Source organism: Carassius carassius, chromosome 48, assembly GCF_963082965.1.
Source record: "Carassius carassius chromosome 48, fCarCar2.1, whole genome shotgun sequence".
NCBI lineage: Eukaryota > Metazoa > Chordata > Actinopteri > Cypriniformes > Cyprinidae > Carassius > Carassius carassius.
The window spans coordinates 12,026,513-12,043,296 of record NC_081802.1 but is presented as its reverse complement, the minus strand read 5'-3'; the positions used below and the strand labels follow the sequence as shown (position 1 = coordinate 12,043,296).

General features: G+C 45.5%; 1 protein-coding gene across 8 annotated transcripts in view; it reads left to right on the top strand.

Annotated features, from left to right (window-relative positions):
• LOC132131954 (complement factor H-like) overlaps positions 1–16,784 on the top strand; it is a 302,525-nt gene that overhangs the window by 255,111 nt on the left and 30,630 nt on the right. The window lies entirely within an intron of this gene.

Genomic DNA, 16,784 nt, shown 5'->3' with positions numbered 1-16,784 from the left:
GCTCTATTTGCAAATCCCTTGCACTTTTTTTTTAGCAAAACTCTAAACACATTCTCATTCACTTAAACACTTATCACACTGTGATGCAATTGTGCTGCAAAATGCTAAACCAAAGTGGCAAAGGTTAAAACAAAACTAAAGCACAGTTGTCATCATTTACACACAATGAATCAAAATCATTCACACTTGTTTCTAAAAATGTTCAGAGTGCACACGTGGCACAGGTGACTGAATGATGATACGAACAATAGATGGAAACAATCTGAGAAGGAGAGGAGGAAGAGTACATGAAAGAAGTGAAGGATGAGGAGAGAAAGAGTAAGGTTTAGAGTGTTATCAAGGCTGGATCTGTCAGACCAGAGGGATTTTTCTCTTTGTCAGCAAAAAAGACTACATTACTTGTGATTTGGACTAAGTCCTCAGGCTGGATGCAAGCATGCAAACATGATGCTGAGACAGAATTAATCTCTCATTCACCCTGATTTTACACTTGCACAATTAACAGTATTTGAGTGTATTGTAACATACTATTCATTTAAAGTTTTATTTGACCTTTTTGGCCTTTGCAGTTGGACTGCAGTATTTTTTGCAGTATCCAAGTGCTGAACATATAGAAGCATTCAGTACTAACCAATATTCAGCACTATACTATTCTTGCAGTACATACAGTAGGCCACAAACATTCTCACAATTCCTTTACAGTTTTTGCCTATTGCTTACACACTTTTTTGCAGAATTTGGCTCTGAATTTTGAAATTCTTGCAACAAAACCATACACACAATCACCATTTGATAACCACTGGTGGGCTTTATATAAAACACTGCAGTCTCTGAGTTTCTATTTTATTGTCATTTTCTCAGACTCTGTAAAACCCAAAAGTAGAATTTCTGTAGTGATCAAATAAGAGTTTTTACAAGAAACAAACATTCTTACAGAAATAAAGAAAAGTAGAATCATAAATCATCAAATTTAGCACAGGTGATCTTCTCGCGGGCTAGGCATTGGGGAAAAAATTACCTTGTATGCCAAATCCACCTATTTCCACCGCCACGCTGAAAATAATTCCTCAAGTGCATTTAGAAAGGGGCTGTAAGGGGGCAGATATAAAAGTGTGAAATGGTTATGGTTGTTGAACCAATCTTGCTCTGGTCTGTCCTTCACAACTGCATGTAGTGCATCTTGAAATTCAATGATCTGTCATGTTTTGTAGAGACCTAGAGTGGCATGCTCATGTAGGACTCCTTGGACACTAATTGCAGCACACAAGGTGATATTTCCCCCATGCTGCCCAGGGACATGTACAAGAGCCCTTTGTCCAACTACATTATGGCCCTGATGCCTGGTTATGGCCAGATTGAATCCTGCCTCATCCACGTAGATGAACTTATGTGGCAGTTCCGAACTGTCTGTAACAGAAAATATTGAATAGTAATAACAGGTGATTATGTTTTTGCAGTGCGTTTCTGTTTAGCACAGCGTTTCTTTGTTTGTGTTGTGAGCATTTGGAGCACATTTCTTTGTTTGTGTTGTGAGCATTTGGAGCACGTTTTTGTATTTGGTTGTGTTGGGAGTATTTGCAGCATGTGCTGTCAAACTGATGAAGATGTTTTATTAATTTGCTGGTGATTTTCTATTTGCATGTGTTTTCTGAAGTTGCAGCACGTTGAGCTCTCTCAGCCACTGTAGTAATGACACATTTTCTATGCATTCTTTATAGAGATTTCACAAAAAAGACAAACTGGAATGCCAGCCATGCCATATGAAATGTTCTGCACTTTCAGAGATGACAATGAAAATCTTAATGTAAAATACATCAACTCTTTTTAGGCTCTTCAAAAAAAAATATATATATATCATTGCACAAACATGAACAAAGTTACAGTTCTGTTCCAATGAAGCCCAGATAATTACTGGCATTCAGACTGAATATTCAGACTAAAGACAGCAAATTGAATTGCAACATAAATTTGTGAGGAAGAGAGCTTTCGAGTTTATTAAGTAATTTTTGGGGAGTGGAGTTCTGTTTGGTGGGGCAGAGGGAAGGCGACGGTTGCTTTCAGCTACATTATACACTTCAAAGATTCATATAATTCAGTATAATTAAAACAGTAATATTAAAATATCTAATTCAGTAATAACTATATAAATGAAGCATTGCATAGGCAAGCAGATGAGGTCGGAATATGAACCCTTTCGGTTACTTGACATTACCTCGGTTCCCTGAGATAAGGGAACGAGCATTATGTGTATGGGAAAAACTAAATTTTTCCATTCTGCTGAAGGTTGATTTTTTTCATGTTTGTGTAGCAGCTGCACAAACCGATGGTGCTTCGACCCGCCAGAAAAGGCCTGGCCGACCGCTATATGAGTTGGCCCATAGCACTATTCATCAGATCATTCGACTGAAGCGACAGTCAACGATGCGCGCAGCTTGTAGTTTGGACACTTCATGCACTCAACTGTTGCAGCTTTAATTATGTAGCGAAGTGGGAGGGGCTATCAGGCTCTGATTATGAATGACAAATATAGTGCGTATTTGTGACTCGGCTAAAGTCCTTTTAAGACAAGTCATTCGGCGGCCATCTTTGAAACACCTCTCGGGCATGCAATTACAACTCCTATATCTTTGAATAGGTAAACATCAAAATCTCCAAAACTGTTCTCTAAGCTTACAATTAAATTTCATATTTGAAATCACCAAAGTAATCTGACAACAACTGTATCATAAATTTCTTCATTTTCCGCTAAAGGTTAATAACAAGGAGGATAGTGCAGTAAATGGTAAAACTGTTTGCACTATAAACCAATGTGTTCATAATTAAGATAATAAATAATAATATATGATAATATAATAATATGATAAGACACACCAACTTTAAATATCAAGCAGCAAAACAAACTGTTTTGTTTAGCTAAAAATAGCTGGACGGAGTGGACGCAGAGGAGACTGGAAGCCAGACCCATAGAATTTACAAATGGCCAAGCCCATCTTCAAGAAAAAGGTGGATAGAACATGTTTATTTATTTTTTAAATGCCCTGTTCACAGAAAAACAGGAGATATATTTTTTATTTAATTGTAAACGATTTCATATAATCAGCTTCTGATTTGCTGAACAATGAGACATAAATAAATTGTGAAATAGCAGAAGGTCCCTTCAAATTATTTTATTTGGTCCACAGCTATGCCTCATCTACCTTCAAAAACAAAAAATTCCAGTATTTTTGCATTTGATCTTTACATACAAAGAGCATTTCATGTGTGCACAGAATATTTGCTTTGCAGTGGTTCAGTTTGCTCAGTATGTATAATGTGTTACGACAGCGGTTCAAATGGACCTAAAGTCACATTCAACAATATTTTGGATTACATCACACATAGGAGAAAAGCATTACAGGGTCTTTTGTGTGTGTGTGTGTGTGTGTGTGTGTGTGTGTGTGTGTGTGTGTGTGTGTGTGTGTGTGTGTGTGTGTGTGTGTGTGTGTGTGTGTGTGTGTGTGTGTGTGTGTGTACATACTGTATATATGCAGACTTTGAAACTAATTCAAACTGCAATTTGTTTACAAAGTTTACAAAGAAATTTTTGGCATTAAAGGATATGAAATATTCCATATTCATGTATTTCCTTATGTTGTCTTTTGTGTTTTTCTTTTTTTTTTCATTTCAATTTTCACAGAAATTATTAATAACTGCTGATAATTTCCTTTGTATGTAATGAATAAAAAATAAATAAATGCAAACCTGTACCTGGATCAGCAGCAGCAGCAGAATTTGGACAAATCAAATATATTTTTTCACATACAAAAATAGGCACCCTTGGTAAATATGATAAAAAAAGGCTGTGAAAATTAATGTAAATTGTTAATCCTTTTGGTCTTTTATTTAAAAAAATCACTAAATGTATCCTTTCATTGGATAATAAGAATTTAAAACGGAGGGGAAATATAATTATGAAATGAATGTTTTTCTCAAATATTGGTTGGAAACAATTATTGGCCCCCCTAGAAATTCTCATGAATAAAATATCTCTGAAGTATATTCCCATTCATATTCACAATTTTGAGCACTCCAGCATGATTATAAACATGAAATCATCCAGCTCTGGCTTCCTGATTCACAGAAATATAAAGAGGAGGGAAAACAAAGCCCAAATTCCCTTAATCATCCATCATAATGAGAAAAACGTGGCTTAAAGAAAAGAGCTAGAGCAGTAACAATTCCCATTTTCACCATCAGGGCAATAAATAATAATTTCCAATCAACAGAAAATGTTACGAAACTGCCTGGAAGAGGACGTGTTTCTATATTATCCTAAAGCACGGTGAGAAGGAGAGTTTGAATGGCTAAAGACTCTTCAAGGATCACAGCTGGAGAATTGCAGAAATTCAGCCATGACTAACACTTTAAATGGGACTGGCTTATCTGATCAGATGAAACTAAAAATGAGCTTTTTAGCAAGATGGGTTTGGTGAACACAGAGAAAAAAAGTATGTTTACAATTAAATATACTGCTGTAATCTTGATGTTGTGGGCCTATATTTCTGCTGGAAGTCCTGGACATCTTGTTTAGATACATGGCATCATGGATTCTATCAAATATCAACAGATAAAAAATCAGTAAGTGGCTGACTGTTATAAATCTTATAATGGGCCATGTTTGGATCTTCCAACCATACAATAACTCAAACACAAACCTCAAAAACAACACAGAAATGGGTCACTGAACTCAAAACCAAACTTCTGCTATAGCCATTCCAGTCCTCTGACCTGAACCCTATGGAAAATGAGAGGACTGAACTGAAGAGGAGAAGCACCAACATGGAGCTGGGAATCTAAAGGGTTTGGAGTGATTCTGGATGAAGGAATGGTCTCTGATCTCTTGTCAAGTGTTCTCTAACCTCATCAGGCATTATAGGAGAAACACAAAATCTCTGTGTTGGTTGTTTTGGCTAAGTCCTTGGGGCATTTGCGTGCATTTGTGAGCGTTTAAAAAATAAAATGTATGTATTTTATAAAAATAAAAAGTCTCTGCTCTCTGTGTCTCTCTTTTCGAAAGAGGGGTAGACATCTGCTTCCCTCGAGCTGTTGAGGTTATGGATCACTCCGCGGCAAGGTTGGACTTGCCGTGGAAGCGTGCTAAGAAGGTGATGTCGCGAGGTCGTCTCGATGAGCGTTATCTTTCTGGCCATATCCCTCCAGCTCAGGTGAGCCTTCCATTTCTTCCTGATCTCCTGACAGAGATCAAGTATAAATGGAAGAGGCCGTTTTTTTTACGCATCCAACGATTCCAGCATACGAGTATGCAATATCGGGGTGATGCGCAGAAACGGTTTCAGGATGAGGAAGCTGAGTTGTGCCAGCCTAGCAGATATCTGGAAGAAAGTAAGGCTTTCTTCTTGATGCTCTGGTTCCGCCTTCCAAATTTTTCAGTACCTCCGTTGAGACGGTGGTCGAGACATTCAGGGAAGTGAAAGCATACTCAGCGGCCTTCAAACTTTCATGAACAACCAAGTCTAAGCCCGAACATCAGGTGTCTTGGTCCGTCTCGGTCTGAGGATCAGAGACGGGCACAGAAGGCTAGTGTCATGGCTCGCACTCCTCCCCCACTTGCTGGTAGGTGTATGAGGAATTGTGGGTCAAATGAGGATAGGCAAAGGGAGGTGATCCAGACAAGGTGTCATCACTTTCGTCCGGATCAGAGTGATACTTGAGTATCTGCTCACTCCCTTTGGGGGTTTTTACACCTCCCCCTTCCTAATTCCCCTATAACCACCAGCTCTCCACCTTACCGAGGTTAGGTAGGAACTTCCTGCAATACGGTCTCCTCTTGAGCGGGGCTCCAGCACGGGAACCAGGGTGGGTGAGTATGATCCATTCTATATATATTCTATATATAAATATATATATATATTATATATAAATATAAATTGCTGGTGGTTATGTGTGTGAGTTTCTTTGCATTGCTCAATCACAGTGTTTAAAGTGTTTACTAAACACTCGTCGGCATTATGTCCAGCTGGTATGATAGCCCTGATTCCGGCTTCATGCTTCTGGTATCAGGCGGCTAGATCAAAGGTTTCTGCAGGATCCTTCTTGATCATCAGCCCCGGCACCGCACTGCAAGGAATTTCTTGGATGTTTGGCCAGGTCACCCTGAGGGGCTGTCTGGTCGCTTGGATATCCCTTCTTGCTGACGCATCGAGTGGGAAGCGGAGGTTGCAGTTACGGAAGTCTTCTTGTATATGCTGTCTCAGGTGATGCTCCCCTCGCCAGAGGTTTGTAAATTTGAGCTTGCCTCTCCCGTGCGGTTCGGCACCTCTGCGATGCTTAGGAAGCTCTAAGTACACACGCTAAGCTCTGTGTACTTCCTGAAAACCATATGGTAATGAGTGTATAGATTGAACACACTGCACACTATCTAAAATCCAAGTAATTGGTAAGTGTGCACACTAACACTTTGTGCACTTTCTAAAATCCACATAAGTGGTAAGTGTGCACGCAAGACTCTGCACACTTTCTGAAATCCAGTACGGTAAAGGTTACGTGCTCAGCTTCGTTCCCTTTCTTCGAGATGGTTAGACCTTGTTTCCTTGGGCTCCACTCAACCAGTGTGTTTTTATCGCTCAACATTTCAGCATGAAGGGCTATTGTGAGCCTGGCGCATCAGGTAAAATGGGTCCTTCCTTCGTCTCTCTGATGCGCTGAGTTTTTGGCTAGCTTGCAGTACTCTTACCCTTCTGATTCTCATGATCAGACTGTAGGTCGAACCCCCTGTCTTGTTGAGAGTTGGGGTTGTGCTCCCTCAGCTAGGTAGCCTACTGCTGGCTGTTCCGGCATGGAATATGCTGCAGGTTGAGCCCCCTCTCGAGAGAGAGTTGTGCTGTGCTCCCTCAGATAAGTAAATTTATTTCTAGCTGTTCTAGCTTGGAGCATGCAGTAGATCGAGCCCCCCCCCCCTCATTTGAGAGCTAGATAATTACTGCTAGCCACTGCTAAAGCATCATTACCATAGATCGAGTTGATGACTCTCAAACATTGTTTTGGGATGCACCATTTCATCTGTGAGCTGAATCCCCCCCCCCCCCCTTTAGAACAGTATTTAATATCCATGTTATGGTAAGTGTGCAACTAAAGTCTTTGCGCACTTTCTGAAATCCACACTATGGTAAGTTCGCAGTACTCTGTTAGTACTCTGCATTCTTTTTTTAAAAATCTTATATGGTGAAGGCTTCGTGCAGTTGCTTCGTGCTCTTTCTTGGGTTGGTAAAAGCCTCATTCATCTTGGGCACCGCTCCACCTATGTATACTCGGATACCTATCTAAACAGGGTGTTGCTTTTATTGATCTGTTGAGAGAGCTCCTTCAGCAAGCACTATGTGAAAAGAGGAATTTCCGGGATAAATATGACGTGGGAAATTTCAGTGAAACTTAAGGTGTACAACCCATGAAGGAAAATTTCCGATACAGGATATTTCTGAATACACACACTAGACGTGTTCAGAGATTTCCAGTAAACCAGCCCTCATAAAAACTTAACAATGTTTTACTTATAATAGTAAAAGTGTATACTATGATTCTTGGCAGTTTTACTGCCATTTCTATAACAGTTTTATTACAAATAGGCTACCTGTAATGTAGAGTCAGAGACGTTCAGATCCAATTGCAGTATTTATTTAAGAGTGGTCAGACAGGCATAAATCAGGAACGGCGTCAGGTATGTCAGGGATATCCAGAATCAAAAACAGAAACAAGCAGAAGTCGGGGCAGGCGGCAGAGAATCAAAGGTGGAATACACAATCCAAAATCAGACATGGGAAGAACAAACACAGGGAAAATGCTCGGAAATGCTAGATGGGGCTAAACAAGACTTCGCCCTGAGTTGGCGTGAGTGTGCTGCTTAAATGTGTGGATGTGTATTAGCTGCAGGTGTGTGATCAGATGCAGGTGTGTAATCATATGCAGGTGTGTGTGTGTGTGTGTGTGTGTGTGTGTGTGTGTGTGTGTGTGTGTGTGTGCGCAATCAGTTTTTATATCAATTTATATCAGAAGAAAGTAAGGAAAATTTTATAGAAACATTTTAAATTAGCTATTTACCAAAGCTTAATGTTAAGTTTTGTAATGGATGTATTTGAGTGGGTTTATGTTTTAAAATTAGTCTAGATATCTTGATAAACTACTAACTGGTAACTTATTTAGCAACTGCTACGTAAAGTTACATTTTTAAAAGTTAGCTTTTAATACAATATACATGTTTATTGATTAATGTTAGTTTAGCTAGTGTACTTTTGTTGGCCACATATTCCCCATTGACACATTCTGCTCCTCTGATTTCAGAGTCTCCAAACACTGCAGCTGACTTCTGAATCCCCGGAGACAGACTTGTAGGAGAAATGGTGTGTCTTCATTTGTTAATATATCATAATATTCAAAGTGCAGCGTAAATTTCACTAGTTTTGTTGATGTCTGTGTTCTAGATTTCATTTTTCTGTAAAAATCTACAATGTCTTTTGTTTTATTATGATGTGATTGAATGTATATGTATGTTTTAATGTGTATTTGTATTTAATGTTTTTAGGTCAGATGGCAGATGTTGCCATTCTTCTGGAAAACTGCTGGTCTTTAAAGAACAGCCTTCAATCAGGCAACTTGAACAGTTTTTGAATATCATTCTATTACTAAAGTTATATTTTATTCAGTTACTAAATCACTTTGACTACCTTTTTTTTAATTATTAATGAAGTTTATTTTAACAAAGTTTAGGAGAAACATTTCAGATGATCCAACCAATTAGCATCAGAGGAAGAGGAGTCTATATATCGCCGCTTTTCTCACCTCCATTCTCAGGCGACAGCAGGCCAAATATGCTTATTCTGTCTATCTTATACACATATGTGACATTGTGAATCGCTGTACAGTTCAGCTAACAAAATAAAGTCTCGGTTACATATGTAACCCTTGTTCCCTGAAGGAGGGAATGGAGATGTTACGTCAGAAAGAGACTGACGAATGGGATCTCTCCCGAGAGCCCAATCACCTTCGAGTGGTTACAAAATGAGCCAATGATACTCCGAGTACCTTGGTCTGCAGGATTTGCATCGCGAGCTCAGCCCCGCAGAGCAGGTATATAAGGAGCAGCTTGAGGAACTTCAAGTCCCCTGACTGGGGAACTTACCTGAGGGGAATAGCGCACGTATCCAGTCCGTGGAGTGGAATGGCGAAGCAAGCGGATTTACAATGCGCAGGTCCTTAATGGCCCGAAGGGGTGAGTACCCGGGAGGACACATGCTCTACACGGAGATTATAAAATCTTGCGAATGTGTTAGGTGTCGCCCAGCCCGCAGCTCTACAGATGTATGTTAGCGAGGCACCATGCGCCAGCCCCCAGGAGAAAGCTACACTCCTAGTTGAGTGAGCTCTCAACCCTTTGGGGGCATGGCAGGTCTTGAGCCTGATAAGCCAACACAATAGCATCCACTATCCAGTGGGATTACCTCTGCTTGGAGACAGCCTTTCCCTTCTGCTGGCCTCCGTAACAGACAAAGAGCTGGTCTGAGGTCCTAAGGCACTGAGTTCTGTCCACGTAAGTGCGGAGCGCACGTACTGGACAGAGCAGCGCCAGGGCTGGGTCTGCCTCCTCCAGGGGCAGCGCTTGTAATCTCACCACCTGATCCCTAAATGGAGTGGTGGGAACTTTGGGCACGTACCCAGGCCAGGGTCTCAAGATAACGTGAGAGTTGGCCCGCCCGAATTCCAGACACGCTTCATCAACTGAAAATGCCTGCAGGTCCCACGTCTGGCTGGGCCAAAAAGGCGCAACCCTGCCCTCGTCCTCCCTGATCTTGCACAAAGTCTGTGCAAGCAGGCTCACTGGGGGACATGCATACTTGCGCAGGCCCAGCGGCCAGCTGTGTGCCAGAACGTCCATGCAAAAGGTGCCCTCGGTCAGGGAGTAAAACAACTGGCAGTGGGAATTTTCTGGAGAGGCAAACAGTTCTACCTGAGCGTCTCCGAAGCGTTCCCAAATCAGCTGAACCGACTGGGGGTGGAGTCTCCATTCCCCTGGGCGAGACTGCTGCTGTGAGAGCTCGTCGGCTGCACGATTGAGCCTGCCCACAATGTGAATGGCACGAAGCGACCTCAGATGCTTCTGACTCTGCAAGAGGAGATGGTTAGCGAGTTGCGACATGCGGCGGGAGTGTAGACCACCCTGACGATTGATGTACGCTACGGTCGCAGTGTTGTCCGTATGGACCAGAACGTGCTTGTCCTTCAGCAGGGCCCTGAAGCAGTGCAGAGCAAACCGTACTGCTAGCAACTCGAGGCAATTGACATGCCACTGAAGTCGGGGTCCCGTCCAGGAGCCTGCCGCAGCATGCCCGTTGCACATGGCACCCCAGCCCATGGCAGAGGCATCTGTTAACACAACAACATATCTGGACACAGGTTCTAGGGGCACGCCAGCACGTAGAAATGAGGGGTCCAACCACGGGGTTAAGGTTGGCAGGTAGGCTGGAGTGACGGTCACTCGGAGCTTGCCCAGTTGCCATGCCCATCTCAGGACTCGGTCGTGAAGCCAGTGCTGAAGCGGTCTCATATGGAGTCCCCCGAGCGGTATGACTGCCACCGTGGATGCCATATGCCCCAGGAGCCTCTGAAACAGTTTCAGTGGAACCGCCCTCTTGCCCTTGAATTGTCTCAGGCAATTCAGCAGTGACAGCGCGCTCATTCGTAAGCCATGCGAACATGGCAACCGAGTCTATTTCCATACCGTGAAAAGAGATCCTCTGCACCGGGGAGAGTTTGCTCTTTTACCGGTTGACCTGAAGACCCAGTCGGGCGAGGTGTTTGAGCACCAGATCCCTATGCTTGCACAATCGTGCTCGAGAGTGAGCAAGAATCAGCCAGTCGTTGACGTAGTTGAGGATACGGACACCTCGTTCCCTGAGAGGAGCCCAGGGCTCCCTCTGCGACTTTCGTAAAGACATGGGGAGACAGGGCTAACCCAAATGGGAGAACCATGTACTGAAATTCCTGCCCCTTGAAAGCAAACCGAAGAAATGGTCTGTGTCGAGGAAGAATGGAGACATGAAAGTACGTGTCCTTCAGGTCGATCACTGCAAACCAATCCATTGAATGAATGCATTCAAAAATGCACTTGGGCATTAGCATCTTGAACGGGAGTCTGTGCAGAGCTCGGTTCAAGGCACACAAGTTTGGCCGTAACCCACCTGTCTTCTTCAGTACTATGAAGTAAGGGCTGTAAAAGCCGGACTTCATGTCGGCTGGAGGGACCGGCTCTATTGCGCCCTTTGCCAGCAGGGTCGCGACCTCCACGCGCATGACAGGAGCATCTTTGCCCACCATAGTCGCACGAACTGAATCGCGTAGCCAAGCCTGATCGTCCGGATGAGCCAGCGGAAAGGCCTGGGAAGCTCTAGCAAGGCTCCCAGAAACCGATCCAGCGGGTTCAAGGGGACTACAGGCATAACAACAGTGGGGCAGTGAGGTGGAGCAGACAGCCCCGGCATGGGAGGTATAGCATCCCTTAGTGGGGGCAGAGTGCGGGCACTCGTCTGACTCCAAGTAGCAAAGAGGGCATGAGAAGGCGAAGCATTCTCGAGCCGGCTTTGCGTGAAAACTGGCAAGGGAAGAGGGGAACGAGGGAGGCGAGGAAGCACATCACCCACTGTCGTCCATGGCCTCTTGGGACCCGGAGGTAGAGGAAAAAGCTCTTTTAGTGAAAGTTTGGGTACCACTGGCCCCTCGGAACAGAAAGAAAATGAGAACAAAGGATTCTGCCCCGGCCCTCCTCCGGGAGAAGGAGTGGTCCTGCTACCATCTACTGGCAAACTGACGTCTCCAACTCCAGGTTGCCCATCTCAGGAACGCCGCTTGCCCTGACCTTTGGCCGGTTTAGGGGCAGAGATGGGCCGCGCTGCCCTTCTGCGGCTGTCTCCTCGCTGCAGCCGGGGTGAAGGCTGCTGCTGTGGCCGAGCGGGAGTGGAGCAGGCCGCAGGGGGGCGCCCTTGGTGACAAGCAGGCTTAGGCAGCTGAGGCGGCTGAGCCGGCGGCAGGGTGGAGGCAGCAGTGGGCCGCCGGGGCAGGATGTGTCTGATGGCCTCAGACTGCTTCTGGGTGGCAGAGAACTGCTGGTCAAAGCTCTCTACTGTGTCGCCGAAGAGGCCATCCTGGGAGACCGGGGAGTTGAGGAGTTGAGCCTGATCAGACTCCCTCATGTCTGCCAGGTTTAGTCATAGGTGGCGCTCCTGGACCACCAAAGTGGACATCACCTGACCCAAGGAGCACGCAGTGACCTTCATCGCATGGAGAGCGAGGTCGGTAGCAGTGCGTGCCCCCTGCAAAACCCCCGCGTCAGCACTGCCCCCGTGCAGCTACTTGAGCAGCATGGCCTAGTAGACCTAAAGGGAGGCCATGACATGCAGGGCAGAAGCGGCATGGCCCGCAGCTTTGTAAGCCTTGCCCACAAGCGTGGATGAGAACTTAAAGGCCTTGGAGGGCAGCTTGAGACCACCACGCCATGCGGAGGCGCTCTGCAGACACAGTTGCATCGCAACAGAATGCTCCACTGGGGGAATCCCGGCATACCCCTTGGCCGCTCTGCCATCGAGGGCAGTGAAAGTGGAGGAAGAATCAAAATGGTTTCGGGCAGTTAAAGGTGCCTTCCATGAACTGGTCACTTCCTGGTGCACTTCCGGAAAGGAACCAGAGGGGGGTGCTGGCGATCAGCACGGGCAGCCCCCAGGAACCAATCATCCAGCCTCGAGCGCTTGGGACAGGGTGGAGGATTCCACCCAAGCCCGATGCTCACAGCTGCCCCGGAAAGCACGGCCGTCAGCTCGGGATCAGACTCGGGCAACGCTGGCACTTCAGAGGGAGGTAACGCAGCCGAATCCTCATCTCCTGAGGACTCAAGCCCGCCTTGTGATGCGGCGATCGACATAAGATCCTCCTCCCGAGCCCCGAATGAGATGTCAGGAGCCTGAGAGAGTCCAGCAAACTCATCCGGAAACTCAACCGGCTGCGGCGTTTGTGAGGGGGGGGGTGGCCAGAGGAGGCTGGCTCAACAGGGAAGCCCACACGGTAACCCTCAGATCACCCTGGCCACCAGCCAAAGTAGCCCTCTTACGAGAAGAGGAGCTAGAACGGGGTGTGGCAGAGGGGACTCCATACCTTTTAAGGTAATCGAGTCTCGATCTTAACGCCGAGATGGTCATGTCCCCGCAATGTGAACATGAGTCATCCACAAACGCAGTCTCAGCATGCAGGAATAAGGACAGGCACGTGACAGAGCAATTGTGGCCATCACGAGGAGCAATATATCGACCGCACCCAGAAACACACGGGCAAAATGACATCTTTAAAAAGACGCAAATTCAGCCCGTTACTCTGTTAGCTTAATAGAAAAAGCTCATTTAGAGGTGCTGAAGCGCTCAGGGGAACGTGAGAGCTGGCGCAGGAAACCCAGACAAAGCGTCACACAAACACCAGTTCATTCGTCTTGAAACACTCCGTGTGAAAGCAGCAAGCGATGTGCTCGGCTCTGAAGTGAAAGCTTGAATACAAGTTGCTCGCGCTGCTCCTTATATACCCGCTCTGCGGGGCGGAGCTTGCGATGCAAATCCCACAGACCAAGGTACTTGGCGTACCATTGGCTAGTTTTGTAACCACTCAAAGGTGATTGGGCTCTCGGGCGAGATCCCATTCGGCAGTCTCTTTCTGACGTAAAGTAGACTGTGACCGACTGAAAGGGAACTGCCAGTTTTCATTAAATTTGTATTATCATGTTATGTTTCATCATTCTAACTTGTGTTTAAACAATGAAAACTGTACAATGTATTTATAGAAAAAAGTGTGTTTTATTATATTTTTACAGGATCCTCTGTTCCCAGACCTAACCATTCATCTGAAGGACAGTGAAAATATGAACCCTTTGAACCACTGGTGACAGTTTCCACGTGATAAATAGAAAGGACATGGCAGAGAATGATAGGGGTATTGATATTTCAATGAAATTAAATATAATTTAATTACATTTAGTCTGCTAGTCAGAATTATAGCTGATTAAATAAAAATATATAGTGTTTCACGTTTGTTTTGGGATAGTGTTCCATGAGTCCTTTGTCCTCAACAGTTTAAATGATCCTCCGGAAACGTCACTTTCTCAGGTTTTCCAGCATCTTTTGCATATTTGAACCCTTTCCAGCAATGAATGTATGATTTCAGATCTGTTTTTTTTTTACACTGAGGACAATTGAGAGACTCATACACAACTATTTCAAAAGGTAAGCACATTTATTGATTTTCAAGAAAGTAAAAATTTATTTAGAGACACAGGGTGTGGACTCTTTGATTTGGATGATCAGGGAAAACTATTTTTTTCTGAAAATCAGTATAAAAAAAGTATGTAGCTTCTGAAGAGCAGTACTAAATGAACAGATATGAACTTTAAAAAAAACAAGAAAAATGTAATCATCCTGTTCAAAATGTACGCCTCAAACTCTTAATGCATTGTATTTGGAGCATCAGCGAACAGTGTTTTCACCTTTTATAATAGTTGTGTATAAGTCCTTCATTTTTCCTCAGAGTGAAAAGATAGATCTCAAAATTATTAGTCATTGTCAGATGGAGCCAAATATTCAGAAGATGCTGGAAAACCAAAGAAAAAACGTACTCGGTTACTAAACGTAACCTCGGTTCTCACTAGAAGAGCGAACGAGTACTGCGTCTTAGCTAAGACGCTACGGGAAAAGTCTCTTTTCACGAAATACTGAAGCAAAAAATTATCCTTAATTTTGTATTTTTGTAAAGCGCATTTGCAGCAGTACACAGCCATAGGCGAGACGGCTCGCTCGCTCACTGGCTTGTTCTGCGGCAACTGCACAGCCTATCGAGCGCAGGCTGATGCAACATCAGACCAATAAGGGCGCTTCGCGCCCTTCTTGCCACTTCCCGCCGAAACGGGTGTGGCCCAACCTATAAAAGGAGCTCGAAAAGGCTGACTCACCTGATTTATTTCATCGCCGAAGCGAACCAGAGTGAATCGTACGCACGGCAAAGAACGCAGTACTCGTTCGCTCTTCTAGAGAGAACCGAGGTTACGTTTAGTAACCGAGTACGTTCTCTTACGAGAGCTCTCTCGTACTGCGTCTTAGCTAAGACGCTACGGGAACCCGATGTAAAACGCCGTGCGCGCAGGGATCACACACCGATAAACCTGAAGCAACGCCCAGGATTTACAGTGCACAGTCACCTGAGGGACTCACAGAGAGTCCGGGACAGAAAAAAGGGGGAAAAACCCTCCGTCCCATATCTAGCAGCATCCGTAGATGCGGCAATATGACATCACACAGCCGAGGCAAGGCCTGACCAATGTGGCAATGCGGGTCTTACGCAATACTGCCCATATAACAGTCGGCAGCGCCTAGCGCTCATGAATTCAGAATTCCCCTCAGGGCCCTGATTCTTCTATACCGACAGCAGCCTTGCTTGCAAGGCGGGAACCTCCAGGTTATAGAACCTGATAAATGTAGACGGCGAGGCCCAACCCGCCGCCATACATATATCCTGCAAGGAGATGCCAGTAGACCACGCCCACGACGAGGCGACGCCTCTTGTGGAGTGTGCTCTGACGCCCAACGGGCACTGAAGGCCCCTGGAAGCGTAAGCTAACGCTATGGCGTCAACTATCCATCTGGATAGAGTCTGTCTCGAAACAGCCATTCCTTTGGAACGTCCACCGAACGAGACAAATAGCTGCTCCGTCTGCCGAAAGGCAGCAGAGCGAGACACATAAGCTCTTAAAACCCTGACAGGGCAAAGAAGACTCGAGTCTCCATCCTCCCCTGACACGGGCAGGGCAGACAGGGCAATAACCTGAGCCCGAAACGGTGTGTTGAGGGATTTCGGCACATAACCGTGCCTAGGTTTGAGTATGACCCTTGAGTCATTGGGCCCAAACTCCAAGCACGACTGGCTCACCGAGAGCGCGTGCAAATCACCCACACGCTTCACAGAAGCGAGAGCCAACAAGAATACTGTCTTGAACGACAGATGCTGAAGGCTAACCGATTGGATAGGCTCAAAAGGGGGGCCCTTCAAGGCCTCCAAAACCGCCGCGAGGTCCCACATAGGGACTGACGGAGGTCTGGGAGGATTCAGCCTCCTAGCTCCTCTGAGGAACCGGATGACTAAATCGTTCCTTCCTATTGACTGACCGGACGCCGTTTCAGAAAACGCCGCGATGACCGCCACATAAACTTTGAGCGTGGATGGGGTTCTGCCCTTATCCAACAGCTCCTGTAGGAAGGAGAGGACCTCCGTCACCTCACAACTAAGGGGTGAATAACCTCGAGCTGTGCACCAGCTGGAGAACACCGACCACTTCGAGGCATACAGACGTCGTGTCGACGGAGCTCTAGCCTGAGTGATGGTATTTAGCACTCCCCCTGCGAGATCAGCGGGTAACCGTTGAGTGCCCATACATGGAGGGACCACAACTCCGGTTGAGGGTGCCAAATCGAGCCCCTGGCCTGCGAGAGGAGATCTCTCCTCAACGGTACCGGCCATGGGGCGACATCTGCTAATTGCATCAAATCTGGGAACCATGGTTGGTTCTTCCAAAGAGGTGCCACAAACAGTATTGAACATCTCGTTTCTCTCACCCGTTCTATCACCTGCGGAAGGAGGGAGACGGGAGGGAACGCATAAAGCGGGCAGCACGGCCATTTCCGTGACAGCGCGCTTTCGTTCTTGGAAAAGAATGC